The following is a 13242-nucleotide window of genomic DNA, read 5'->3' as shown; positions in this document are numbered from 1 at the left end:
TATTAAGTCAAGTATCTATCTGCCCTTTCGGATAGATGGAAGATGAAAATTTTATGTTACTATATCAAAGAAGAGCAAAGGAGTTAACTCTGGTGTCCTAAACAATATGTATTAACATCTCTTATACTCGATCATGATTTCTTTGCTGTTTGGGAACTTTCTGTACACAATTTGGCTGTTGTATTCCCTATGTTACAAAATTAGCTGCACTTCAAAAAGCGCTTCATTGGCTTTGGGACATCCTGAGGATGTGAAAGGTGTTGTAGAAATTAAATTCTTTCTGCCTAGAATTTCCCAATGGAGCACAGAGCCAAGGGTCTCACAATGACCTTGAGCACCAGGTGCAGTGTGTATGCTCAGTAAATGATATCCTGCAGCAAAGATTTCTCTACAGCACCTTCCAAATCCACAAGCTCCACCAGCTGGATGGATGACAGCAGCAGGTTTGTATGAAACCATCACTTTCAAGTTATGCCCCTTCCTGATTTGGAAATGCATCACCGTTCCTTTACTGTCACTGCTTCAAACTACTGGAGCTCCTTTCTGTCTTTTATTCCAAAGTCAGAAGCAATTGAAGAAGTTGACTCCACAACACTTTCTCAAGGGTCACAAAAGATGAGCAATTTCTGAAAACCAAAAGAACTGCATATGCTGTAAATCAGAAACAAAAATAGAAATTGCTGGAGAAGTTCAGCAGGTCTGGAAGTATCTGGAGAGAAATCAGAGCTAACGTTTCAGGTCAACTGACCCTTCTTCAGAACTGAGCAATTTATGCTAGCTCCTTGGAATGAATTGTAGACAATGTTCCTAATGCCCAAAGTGACAGTGATCCTCGACTCGCTGCATCAATCAAGAATTTATTCTCAGTTCAATAAATGAGCATCTCTAGCCATTGGTTTCATTCATGTTGCATTTCATTTCACAGCTGTCAGGTTTCTGCCTGATCCAAAAATGGACAGAGGATGGAAATGAGTCTGAGGTTCTGGTGTTTGAATAGAGTCATACAGCATGGAAACAAACCCTTCAGTCCAACCAGTCTGGTCCAACCATGTTCCCTGCCTAAGCTAGTTCCACTTGCCTGCATTTAGCCCATATCCCTACAAAACTTTCATTTCCAAGATTGCTACTGTATCTGCATCCTTATTTCCTCTGGCAGATCATTCCATACACGAACCATTCCCTGTGTAAAAAATGTTGCCCCTCATGTCCTTTTTTAATCTTTCTCCTTGTACCTTAAAAATATGCCCCCTGGTTTTGAACTCCCCCACCTTAGGGAAATGACCTTTGCTATTCACCTTATCTATGCCCCTAATGATTTTATAACCCTTTGTAAGGTCACCCCCCTCAACCTCCGATACTCCAGTGAAAAACGTCCTATCCTATCCAACCTATTTTTATAACTCAAACCCTCCATTCCCAGGAACATCCTGGTAAATATTTTCTGAACCCTCTTCAGTTTAACAATAGGGTGACCAGGACTGGACCCAATACTACAGAAGAGGTCTCATCAACATCCTGTATAACTTCAACCTCCCAACTCCTATACTCAAAGGTCTGAGCAATGAAGACAAGCATGCTAAACATCTTTTTAGCTACCTGTGATGCAAATTTCAAAGAATTATGTGCCTGAGCCTTTAGATATTGAATGGATAGACTATAATACAGCCCAAATCCATACTTTATGAAATTTGTAAATAGTATTTCAATGATTGAGAATTTAATGAACTCAGTCGGATAGCATTTGATCCACAGACAAAATGCAAGGTGCAAATTCTGTAAATTTAGGAGACCTGGATTTTGCAATCAGTTATAATCAAAGGTAAGGTCACCACAGTCCCACTGTCCATTAGAGGTGGTGGTTTAACCTGAGGGTTACCATGCCTCAGGGAAGGAGGAAGATTGAGAAGGAGAGTTCTTCATGGTGATTTCAACTGGTGCAGAAATTGAACGCATGCTGTTGGCATCAATCTATATTTCTGAAAACAATGCAAATAAAAACCGAAAGATCTGTGAATGCTAGAAATCAGAAACAAAAACAGAAGTTGCTGGAAAAGCTCAGCAGGTGTGGCAGCAACTGTGGAGAGAAATCAGAGTTAATGTTTCAGGTTCAGTGACCCTCATAATTGGGCAATCTCTTATTACCTTACGTCAGTGATTGCCTATAGTTAAATTATGAACTTTAATTACTTATTTTAGTGATATTTTCCTCACTAACATGTTCAACAATATTTAATCTCTGGAGCAGATGAGACTTGAATTTAGGCCACATGGATCTGAGATAGGGACACTACCGCAAGCACCTTTATTACATGTTTTATTTGAACTATCATCAAAGTTAGGCATATATTGCCATGGTGAGTGTAACTATGATCTCAGCAGTTGTGCATAGCAATATGGCAGTGGAGTAGGGCTCTTGAGCCACAGCTTGTGTGCTCCGACTGCTTTTATTTCTTATTTTCCTACTTTTTTCTTTTATTTTTGTTAGTTATTTTTCTCTCTCTCTACTCGCCTTCTGGAGGGAGCTCGGATGGTAGCAACTGGGGACCCAGAGCCAGGACTTTGCCAGTCAACCATGAAGTGGTTGGTGTGACTGGGCAAACCTCTGGCAGTCGGTGGAATTGTTCAAGCAGCTAGAGGGGGCCTGGAGCAGAACTCTGGTGGCCAGTGGCAAGACGGCAGCGCGGAGACACAGGGATGGAGAGATCGAGCCCATCATGGGAGGGAGATCAAGCACTCATAGGGAAAGCCCAGTGTGGAGCCACTGCAGGCCCAAGGCTGAAGAAGGCCTACAATTTGGAACTTTTTATTTCTTATTTACTACTGTAATGTTGAACTTTTAATGTTTCTTTATTTTTCGACTCTTCACCTAAAATTTTGTATCTGGGTACCTTATACCTAAGATGGTGCCATGAATGGCAACATTGTAAACTTTTCACTGAACTCCTGTATCCCTTTACTTGACTACACCTGACAATAAAGTCAAATTATAATTCTAATAAATCAATCATCCATCCACCTATGTGTCCATCCTTTAATTCCTCCATCTGTCCATTAAACCAGTAGGCAAAGAATGATTCCTGAAGAAGGGCTTATGCCTGAAACGTCGAATCTCCTGCTCCTTGGATGCTGCCTGACCTGCTGCGCTTTTCCAGCAACACATTTTCAGCTCTGATCTCCAGCATCTGCAGTCCTCACTTTCTCCTCGAAGATCTTTTCCCTAGGATCAGGAAGTCCAGAACTAGAGGGTATAGGTTTAGGGTGAGAGGGGAAAGATATAAAAGAGACCTATGGGCAACTTTTTCACAGAGGGTGGTTCAGATATGGAATGTGCTGCCAGAGGAAGTGGTGGAGGCTGGTACAATTGCAACATTTAAGAGGCATTTGAATGGGTATATGAATAGGAAGGGTTTGGAGGGATATGGGCTGGGTGCTGGCAGGTGGGACTAGATTGGGTTAGGATATATGGACGGGTTGGACCGAAGGGTCTGTTTCCATGCTGTACATCTCTATGACTCTATGACTAAGCATTAACGCACAAAAAGACCTTGGACCTTTTTGCTTATGGTGTCATTAATTCCTTCATTAAGGAAAGAGACAATGTAAAGTTAGCTCTTGGAGTTTATGTATAGAGGTCTACAGAGTGAGGGAATCTAGAAAGTTGATGATTGGCTTTGAGTTGGGTTGGCTTCCAAAGTGAATTGAATATTAAATTAAGTATTAGAAAGGACATTAGATTTCCCTCAGCTGGAGTATTTCTCAAAGAGTTCTGGAAGGACATGAAGGCATTGGAAAAAGTACAGAGTAGGTTTACAAGACAGGTCCCAGCATGAGGAATTTCAGTGAAGCTAGATTGGAAAAGCGGGTCTTTTCTTGGAGAAGAGCAAGCTGAGAGAAGATCTGATTGAAGTGTTAAAAATCATAACCTGCCTGGTTAGCGATAACAGATGAAAAATGTTCCTGCTCATGAAGGCATTGAGGATGAGAAGGCACAGGTTTAAAGTAATTAGTGAAACAAGTTAAAGTGAAATGAGGAAAATCTTTTTAACATGGGGAGTAGTTGGGGTCTGAAGTGCACTGCCTAAGTGAGCAATGGAGACAGGTTCAGTCCAAAGGCAATTTGATGGTCATTTGAAAACATAATGTGCAGGGAGATTGTTAGTCTCTCAATCAGAAAGCTAACTCAGACACAATGGGCTTTATGACCTCCTTCTGCACTATCAGAATTTTGTGGTTCTGTGACATTTAAAAATTCTCTCATGAGACACAGACGTCACTCACTGGGTCCAGCATTTATTGCCCGTGCCTAGTTTCCCCTTGAGAAGGTGGGGGTGAGCTGCCTTCTTGAACCGCTGCATGTGCTGTAGGTAGACCCACAATGCCATTAGGGAGGGGATTCCAGGAAACAATCCTGCTCTCACTTTTGTTCAAAGACTCAGGCATATCATCGTAAGTTCCAAAATGGAAGAAGCAGAAACAGAATTTAACAATGAGGCAAAGGCAGAGAATTCCTGAAGGTTTGCTTTTTGTCACTGCGGCATTTCCTGTCTTTGCTGAGTGCTGCATTGATGGAGGTGCATGGTATCCCTCACTCAACATTAGTGGAACTTGTAATGCGTAATTCGTGGGAAGCAATGTTTGAGCATCATATCAAACTGCTGCTGTTCATAGCCCAACAATAGGCCATTAAATCCCTCACAGGAATAGAGATCAGATATCACCTTCATTAATAATGCAAGAAGACGACTTCAAGAGAAATTACAGAAATCAATGGTACCTTAGGTTAATGGAACTGATGCAGGGAGAGGAGGGAGGCCCAGGTTTAAGTCCCATGCACTCTGTGCTGAGTTAACAGATCTCAACAGGCAGGGTAGTGCAGCAGTTAGTGGGTGAGCAATAAGGATGAATAATTCAGAAGAACGTAAATTCAGATACCGTTATGGCATTTTGAGCATTGGCTCTCGTTTTAAAGAAAATCTGGGAGATTCTGGGATGGTGAAAACCCAACTGGTTAATTAATACAACAGTCACTTACACCTTCAATGTAATATCCCAATATGCTTCACAGTGGCATTTGGAAACAAAATGTGGCACTGAATCATATAAAGAGTTATTGAGTCAGGTGTCTGACAGCTCAGTCAGAGAACCCTGTTTTAAAGAGCACCTTACGGGATTAGAGTGAGGTGTTTAAAATCAGACAGGATCAAGAGACCAAAATTTGAGCAGCACAGATATCTCAGAGGGTTGTAAGGCTGGAGGAGATTACAGAGTTAGAGAAGTTTATAAAATGAGGGTGAGCACTTTAAGAATAAGATGGTGCTTTACTTGGAGCCAGTTGTGGGTCAGTGAGTGAGTGAGGTGTTAGGAGAACAAGATTCAATATGAGTTAAAACACAGGCGTCAGAACTTTGGCCAAAGCCTCACGGTCAATTGTCCAGTTACCACTGCTCCACCACCTCCCCAACTGTCTGGGGTCACACATGGGCCAGACCAGGTAAAGATGGCAGATTTCCTTCCCTTCGCTAAAAGGCACTATTGAACCAGATGGGTTTTCATAACAATGGTTACATATTTTTATTCATTCATGGGATGAAGGTGTCACTAACTAGGCAAGCATTTATTGCCCATACCTCAAGGGCAGTTCAGTGTCAACCACATTGCTGTGGGTCTGGAGTCATACATAGGCCAGACCAGACAGTTTCCTTCCCTAAAGGGACCAGATTTTTTTTCCCCAACTGTCAACAATAGTTTCACATTCATCATCAGACTCTTAATTCCATTTTTTTGTTGTTGAATTAAAATTCTACCATCTGCTGTGACAGGTTTTGAACCTGGGTGCCCAGAACATTAAGCAGGTCTCTGGAATAACAATACAGCAATTATACCACTAGGCCATCACCTCTGAATGAGGGGATTTATTATAACTTTACAACAGCTCTTTATTGAATTAAATTTAACCATGTGCCATAATAGGATTCGAACCCATGTCCCCTGTCCCTGAGTTGCTGAATTACTCATCCAGAGTAACAGCATCACCTTCCTCTACTTTATATATCTCTGAGACTGCCTCACATTCCATCCACCAGGGACAGTTTGGGATAGACAACACATGCCTGACACACCAGCAACATCCACAGTCGAAAGGACATAGCACATGACAGCGCAGTACAGGCCCTTTGGCCCTCGATGTTGCGCCGACCTGTGGAACCAGTCTGATGCCCATCTAACCTACACTATCACATTATCATCCATGTGTCTACCCAGTGACCATTTAAATGCCCTTCAAGTTGGTGAGTGTACGACTGTTGCAGATAGGCCATTTCATGCCCCGACTACTCTCTAAGTCAAGAAACTACCTCTGATATCTGTCATATATATGTCACTCCTCAATTTAAAGCCACATCCCCTTGTGTTGGCCATCACCATCCAAGGAAAAAGGCTCTCACTGTCCACTCTATCTAACCCTCTAATTATCTTATATGTCTCAGTTAAGTCAACTCTCAATCTTCTTCTCTCTAATGAAAACAGCCTCAAGTCCCTCAGCCTTTCCTCCTTCTGGTAACCATTTGCTTGCCTAACAAGAATATGAAGCCTTTAAACTATGGAAATGACCCCACTTACACTGGCTTCCAAGGCAGAGTGTAACAAAGTTGCATAACCTCAGACAGAAAAAAGTCTTGTCATCTCTGTCCTGAAAGGGCGACTAGTTTTTAAACAGTGCCCCCTAATTCAGCAAGAGTAAACACATGTCTGCACTCAATCAAGTCACTATCACACTGGTAAACTCCAGTGGAAACAAAAGCAGAAAATGCTGGAAAAGCTCAGCAGGTCTGGCAACATCAGAACTGAGGAAGGGGCACTTGACTCGAAATGTTAACTCTGATTTCTCTCTACAGATATTGCCAGACCTGCTGAATTTTTCCAGCAATTTTTGCTTTTGTTCCTGATTTACAGCTTCCACAGTTCTTTTGGTATTTATCCAGTGGAAGCATACCCAACTTGTGCAATCTATCATAAGATAATCCACTTCTTCCAAGCACCAATCTGGTAAACATTGTCTAATCAGCTTCCAGACACTGCTGTGCCAGTCAATGAGTCGGAGATGGAGTGGGATTCCCAGCACACAGAATTTATTTACTTAGCAATACTAAACAATAGTCTGGGGGTGTATTTCCTAGAGCATTGGAGGCTGAGGTGTGACCTTATAGAGTTTTATAAAATCATGAGGATAGGGTAAGTCTTTTCCCTGGGGAGAAGGGGTCTAGAGCTAGAGAGTATAGGTTTAGGGTGAGAGGGGAAAGATTTAAAAGGGGCCTAGGGGGCAACTTTTTCACACACACCAGAGAGTGGTGTGTGTAAGGAATGAGCTGCCAGAGGAACTGATGGAGGCTGGTTCAATTACAACATTTAAAAGACATCTGGATGGGTATGTGAATAGGAAGTCTTTTGAGAGATATGGGTCAAGTACTGGTAAATGGGACGAGATTAGGTTAGGATATCTGGTTGGCATGGGTAAGTCAGATCGAAGGGTCAGTTTCCATGCTGTGCATCTCTATGACTCTGTGACAAATAAGATAATTCTGAGCACAATTTGCACACCCACTGCTGATTGTGGCCAAAGCAAGAGTTTAATTTTGTATATTAAGATATACTCGGCCCAGTGTGGGTGATGGTGACCCTGGAATTTAAACTAAGCGAGGGTAATTGTAATTATTTTGAGTGTCAGAGCAGATTGCAAAGCTTCAACTGAAACAGGAGACTGCAAAATAAAAAAACAAACTGTCTACCCACACCAACCCCCACCCCTCCCAGGTTCTGCCGGTGAGTGGAGGAGCGATGAGGAATCTGACCTAGTTTCCAGCTGTTCACTTTATGAAATGATGAAAGCCTCAGACTGTGAGTCTAATGCAATCTGGACATCTTTAAGAACTGTCCTGGTGCTGATTATGAAAGGTCAGAAGTGAGTATATGGTGCAGGCACAAGATAATGAGGATGTGCTGTTGTGGCTGGGGTTTAGGGGTGAGTGAGGGTGATGTTAGTGGTTTGTTTTCCTGGCCATGGGAAGTGTCCAAGTTTGTGCAGCGTAGCCTCAGAGGCAACACAGGAAGGTTAAATCCTTGTCCTTGTTAATTTCCTCTGAGCTAGCTGATAGAGCCAAAGGCACTATGAGGACACAGCGAGTTATTATATTATGAGCTGCAATGCACTTTCTGAAAAGATGGAAGCAGGTGCCTTATTAACTTTCAAAAGAGAAATATTCTAATGGGAGAAAATTCACAGGATTTTCAGGAAGAGTTGGTGGAGGACATCTAATCGGAATAACTGCACTAGGCAGTCAGTGGTGTCAGGAAGCACAGAAGGGCTTCAGTTATGATCTACAAGCCTATGCTTCTGACCTAGAAGTACGCCCCTGCATGAGTTAACACAATGTCAGGAGAGGGGGTGAGAAGTGCAGAGAGAAAAAAAATAAGGAACAGAAAAGAAATGAAGACTGTAAATATATCTCAGTGAATTAGATACAGCAAGTTAACAGCCTGGCACCCTGCTCTTGCACAAGAACTGCCAGTTGGTGTCATTAATATTCAGTTGAAACCTGAGACCTATTCAAACAGAGTGCTCATTCAATCACCCTAGCAGGACATTCTGAACGCTGTATCATTAAAACAAGCCGTTATTTCATTTTAGATGTTTTGAGGTCACACGGTTTGGAGAGGGCGGGGAGGGGAAGCGTAGAGCATCAGCTTGAGCAGAGTGGACCCTTCCTCCTGTTTGTCACTTTCTTGAACAAAGGTGCTAACTACCCATCCCCCCCATGATCCTTCCTGCCACGCATAGAAACCAATTGAAGGGGCTGAATCACCTCGTGTGAAACAGTTTCTGCAGTTTTCTGAATTTCCACCAATGCATCAGCAAATGGTCATTGTTTACTTACAGAAGCTGAGGCAGTGATGAGCAGCGGGCTGCTGGACCGGGTAAGGTATCACAATCACCTGCAATTTTGTCCTCATGTGACATTCACACCAATGTGGCAGGTATCATTGGTGGAGTGGGAACCTTGACAGGTTGTTTAATGCTGCTCATAGGGGATCAGCTATATTGCCAGGGTTGGGGGGTTTGAGCTCTAGGAAGAGGCTGGATAGGCTGCGGCTATTTTCTCCAGAGCGTTGGAGGATGAGGGGTGACCTTATGGAGGTTTGTAAAATCACGTGGAGCATGGATAGGGTGAACAGCCAAGGTCTTTTTCCCAGAGTTGGGCAGAGGTTTAAGATGGGATTTAAAAAGGACCTGAGGGATAACTTTTTCAACAGAGGGTGGCATGTGTTTGGAACGAGTTGCCAGAGGAAGTGGTGGAGGCTGGTACAGTTACCACATTTAAAAGACATCTGGATGGGTACACAAATAGGAAGGGTTTAGAGGGATATGGGCCAAATGCTGGTGATTGGGACAAATTCAGTTTAGTTGGCACGGATGAGTTGGACCAATGGGTGTGTTCCCGTGCTGTATAATTCTATGACCCTACCAAGGCTGAGTTCATCAGATGGATTTAATCTGAACCCTCCCAGGATCTTTGGCAAATTTGGCAGGAGCTTGTGTGTGAGTGTGGAGAGGAATATGTCAGAATGCTGCCCCACGGCAGCTGTCACAATTCAACCCTTGCTCAAATTCGTAAACATACTCTCATTTACTGACAAGTGGCAAGAAACACAAGCTCAAACCGAAGCTGTTTAACACCTCACAAACCCAGAAGAGGTGGAAAGCAGTACACTTCGCATTCTCACATGTGCCATCTCTCTTAACTGGACATTCCAAAGACAGAAACAGGAGAAGGCTAGTCAACTCCTGTTCCTGCGACATACCCCACCTTGATTCATACCCCAGGATTGCCCTACCATCAGGCATGTCCACTGGGTTCTTCAAAACCCACTTCCCCTTCCTCAACAAAAATCTACTGATCACGTTCTTGAAGTTTCCAATTAACCTAAAGCATCCTCAGCCTTTTTTAGGTTGTGGACATGGCAGACTGGACCAGCATTTATTGCCCATCCCTAATTTCCCTGGAGACAGTTCAGAGTCAACAACATTGCTGTTAGTTTTCAGTCACGCCCAGGCCAGAACCTGTAATGATAGCAGATTTCCTCCCCCAAAGCCCATCCAATGGGTTTTTAATGACAGCGGTTTGATGGTCAGTACTAGATGAGCTTTTTTTGAATTCAAATTTCACCACCTACCATTATCCTGAGGTTCTGGACTATAAGACCATAAGACATAGGAGTGAAAGTAAAGCCATTCGGCCCATCGAGTCCACTCAGCTATTCAAATATGGCTGATGGGCATTTCAACTCCACTTACCCACATTCTCCCCGTAGCCCTTAATTCCTTGTGACATCAAGAATTTATCAATCTCTGCCTTGAAGACATTTAGCGTCCCGGCCTCCACTGCACTCTGCGGCAATGAATTCCACAGGCCCACCACTCTCTGGCTGAAGAAATGTCTCCGCATTTCTGTTCTGAATTTACCCCCTCTAATTCTCAGGCTGTGTTCACAGGTCCTAGTCTCCTTGCCTAATGGAAACAATTTCCTAGCGTCCACCCTTTCCAAGCCATGTATTATCTTGTAAGTTTCTATTACATCTCCCTTAATCTTCTAAACTCCAATGAATACAATCCCAGGATTCTCAGCCGTTCCTCGTATGTTAGACCAACCATTCCAGGGATCATCCGTGTGAATTTCTGCTGGACACACTCCAGTGCCAGTATATCCTTCCTGAGGTGTGGGGACCAAAACTGGACACAGTACTCCAAATGGGGCCTAACTAGAGCTTTATAAAGTCTCAGTAGCACAACGGTGCTTTTATATTCCAACCCTCTTGAGATAAATGACAACATTGCATTCGCTTTCTTAATCACGGACTCAACCTGCGTGTTTACCTTCAGAGAATCCTCGACTAGCACTCCCAGATCCCTTTGTACTTTGACTTTATGAATTTTCTCACCTTTTAGAAAGTAGTCCACGCTTGTATTCTTTTTTCCAAAGTGCAAGACCTCGCATTTGCTCACGTTGAATTCCATCAGCCATTTCCTGGACCACTCTCCCAAACTGTCTAGATCCTTCTGCAGCCTCCCCACTTCCTCAGTACTACCTGCCTGTCCACCTAACTTCATATCATCGGCAAACTTCGCTAGAATGCCCCCAGTCCCTTCATCCAGATCATTAATATATAACATGAACAGCTGCGGCCTCAACACTGAACCCTGCGGGACACCGCTTGTCACCGGCTGCCATTCCAAAAAAGAACGTTTTATCTCAACTCTCTGCCTTCTGTCAGACAGCCAATCCTCAATCCATACCAGTAGCTCACCTTGAACACCATGGGCCCTCACCTTACTAAATCCATGTTGACTTGTTCTAATCCGACTCTGCCCTTCCAAGAATTTAGAAACCTCATCCTTAATGATGAATTCTAGAATTTTACCAACAACTGAAGTTAGGCTAATTGGCCTATAATTTTCCATCTTTTGTCTAGATCTTTTCTTGAACAAGGGGGTTACAACAGCGATCTTCCAATTGTCCAGGACTTTCCCTGACTCCAGTGACTTTTGAAAGATCTCAACAAATGCCTCTGCTATTTCCTCAACCACCTCCCTCAGAACTCTCGGATGTAGCCCATCGAGGCCAGGAGATTTATCAATTTTAAGATCTTTTAGCTTTTCTAGCACTTTCTCTTTTATAATGGCAAAAGAGTCAGCCCCCTGACTCCCTTTAATTGATGGGATATTACTCATGTCTTCCACTGTGAAGACTGACGCAAAGTACTTGTTAAGTTCTCCTGCTATTTCCTTATCTCCCATCACTAGGCCTCCTGCATCAGTTTGAAGTGGCCCAATGTCTACTTTTGCCTGTTGTTTGTTTCTTATGTATTGAAAGAAACTTTTACTATCATTTCTAATATTACTGGCTAGCCTACCTTCATATTTGATCCTCTCCTTCCTTATTTCTCTCTTTGTTATCCTCTGTTTGTTTGTTTCGCCTTCCCAATCTTCTGATTTCCCAGTGCTCTTGGCCACTTTATAGGATCTCTCTTTTTCTTTAGTACATTTCCTGAATTCCTTTGTCAGCCATGGTTGTCTAATCCCTCCTCATATAATCTTTCTTTTCTTGGGGATGAACCTCTGTACAGTGTCCTCAAATATACCCGCAAACGCCTGCCATTTTTGCTCTACTGTCTTCCCCGCTAGGCTCTGCTTCCAGTCTATTTTCATCAGTTCCTCTTTCATGCCCTCATAATTACCTTTATCTAACTGTAACACCATTACACCCGATTTTGCCTTCTCTCTTTCAAACTGCAGATTGAACTCTACCATATTATGATCGCTGCTTCCTAAGTGTTCCCTTACTTTAAGATTTTTTATGAAGTCTGGTTCATTACATAGCACTAGGTCCAGAATAGCCTGCTCCCTTGTGGGCTCCATGACAAGCTGTTCCAAAAAGCCATCCTGTAAGCATTCCATGAATTCCCTTTCTTTGGATCCACTGGCAACATTATTTACCCAGTCCACCTGCATATTGAAGTCTCCCATGATCACTGTGACCTTGCCTTTCTGACTTGGCACGCAGACGCGGGGAGAACGTGCAAACTCCACACAGTCAGTCGCCTGAGGCAGGAATTGAACCCAGGTCTCTGGCGCTGTGAGGCAGCAGTGCTAACCACTGTGCCTCACAGCAGCACTGATGATTGGTAGTGAGTGTAAATCCTATTTCTTGCTAGGCTGGAACACTTTTAATACATATAAATAGTAAAACATCTCCATAACTCTCACAATTTCTTCAAACATCTCAACCATACTTTACTTGGTTGTGTCCTGGAAATTAATATGGAAGTCCTGGAAATGCCAGGGCAATCCTGGAGATTGGGCAGCACCAAATATGCGAGAGAGTTTTGATAGGAAGGCACTGAAGAAACAAGTAAAAGCAGAAATTCCTGGAGAAACTCTGCAGGTCTGGCGGCATCTGAGGAAGGGCTTTATGGGTTTCTCCAGCAATTTCTGTTTGTGTGTTTCAAATCTCCAGCATCTGTAGTCCTTTGTTTTGTTTTAATTTAATTAGAAATTGATTTTTTATTTGCCAGACCTGATTTGATCTGATTTATTATTGTTACATGTACATTTACAGTGAAAAGTTTTGTTTTGCGTGCAGATCATATCATACAAAGTGCACAAGGATGATAGATTAGAGCGAGAAATAC

The sequence above is a fragment of the Hemiscyllium ocellatum genome, chromosome 28 (assembly GCF_020745735.1).
Source record: "Hemiscyllium ocellatum isolate sHemOce1 chromosome 28, sHemOce1.pat.X.cur, whole genome shotgun sequence".
NCBI classification, from domain to species: Eukaryota; Metazoa; Chordata; class Chondrichthyes; order Orectolobiformes; family Hemiscylliidae; genus Hemiscyllium; species Hemiscyllium ocellatum.
Note: the sequence above shows the minus strand (reverse complement) of the source record.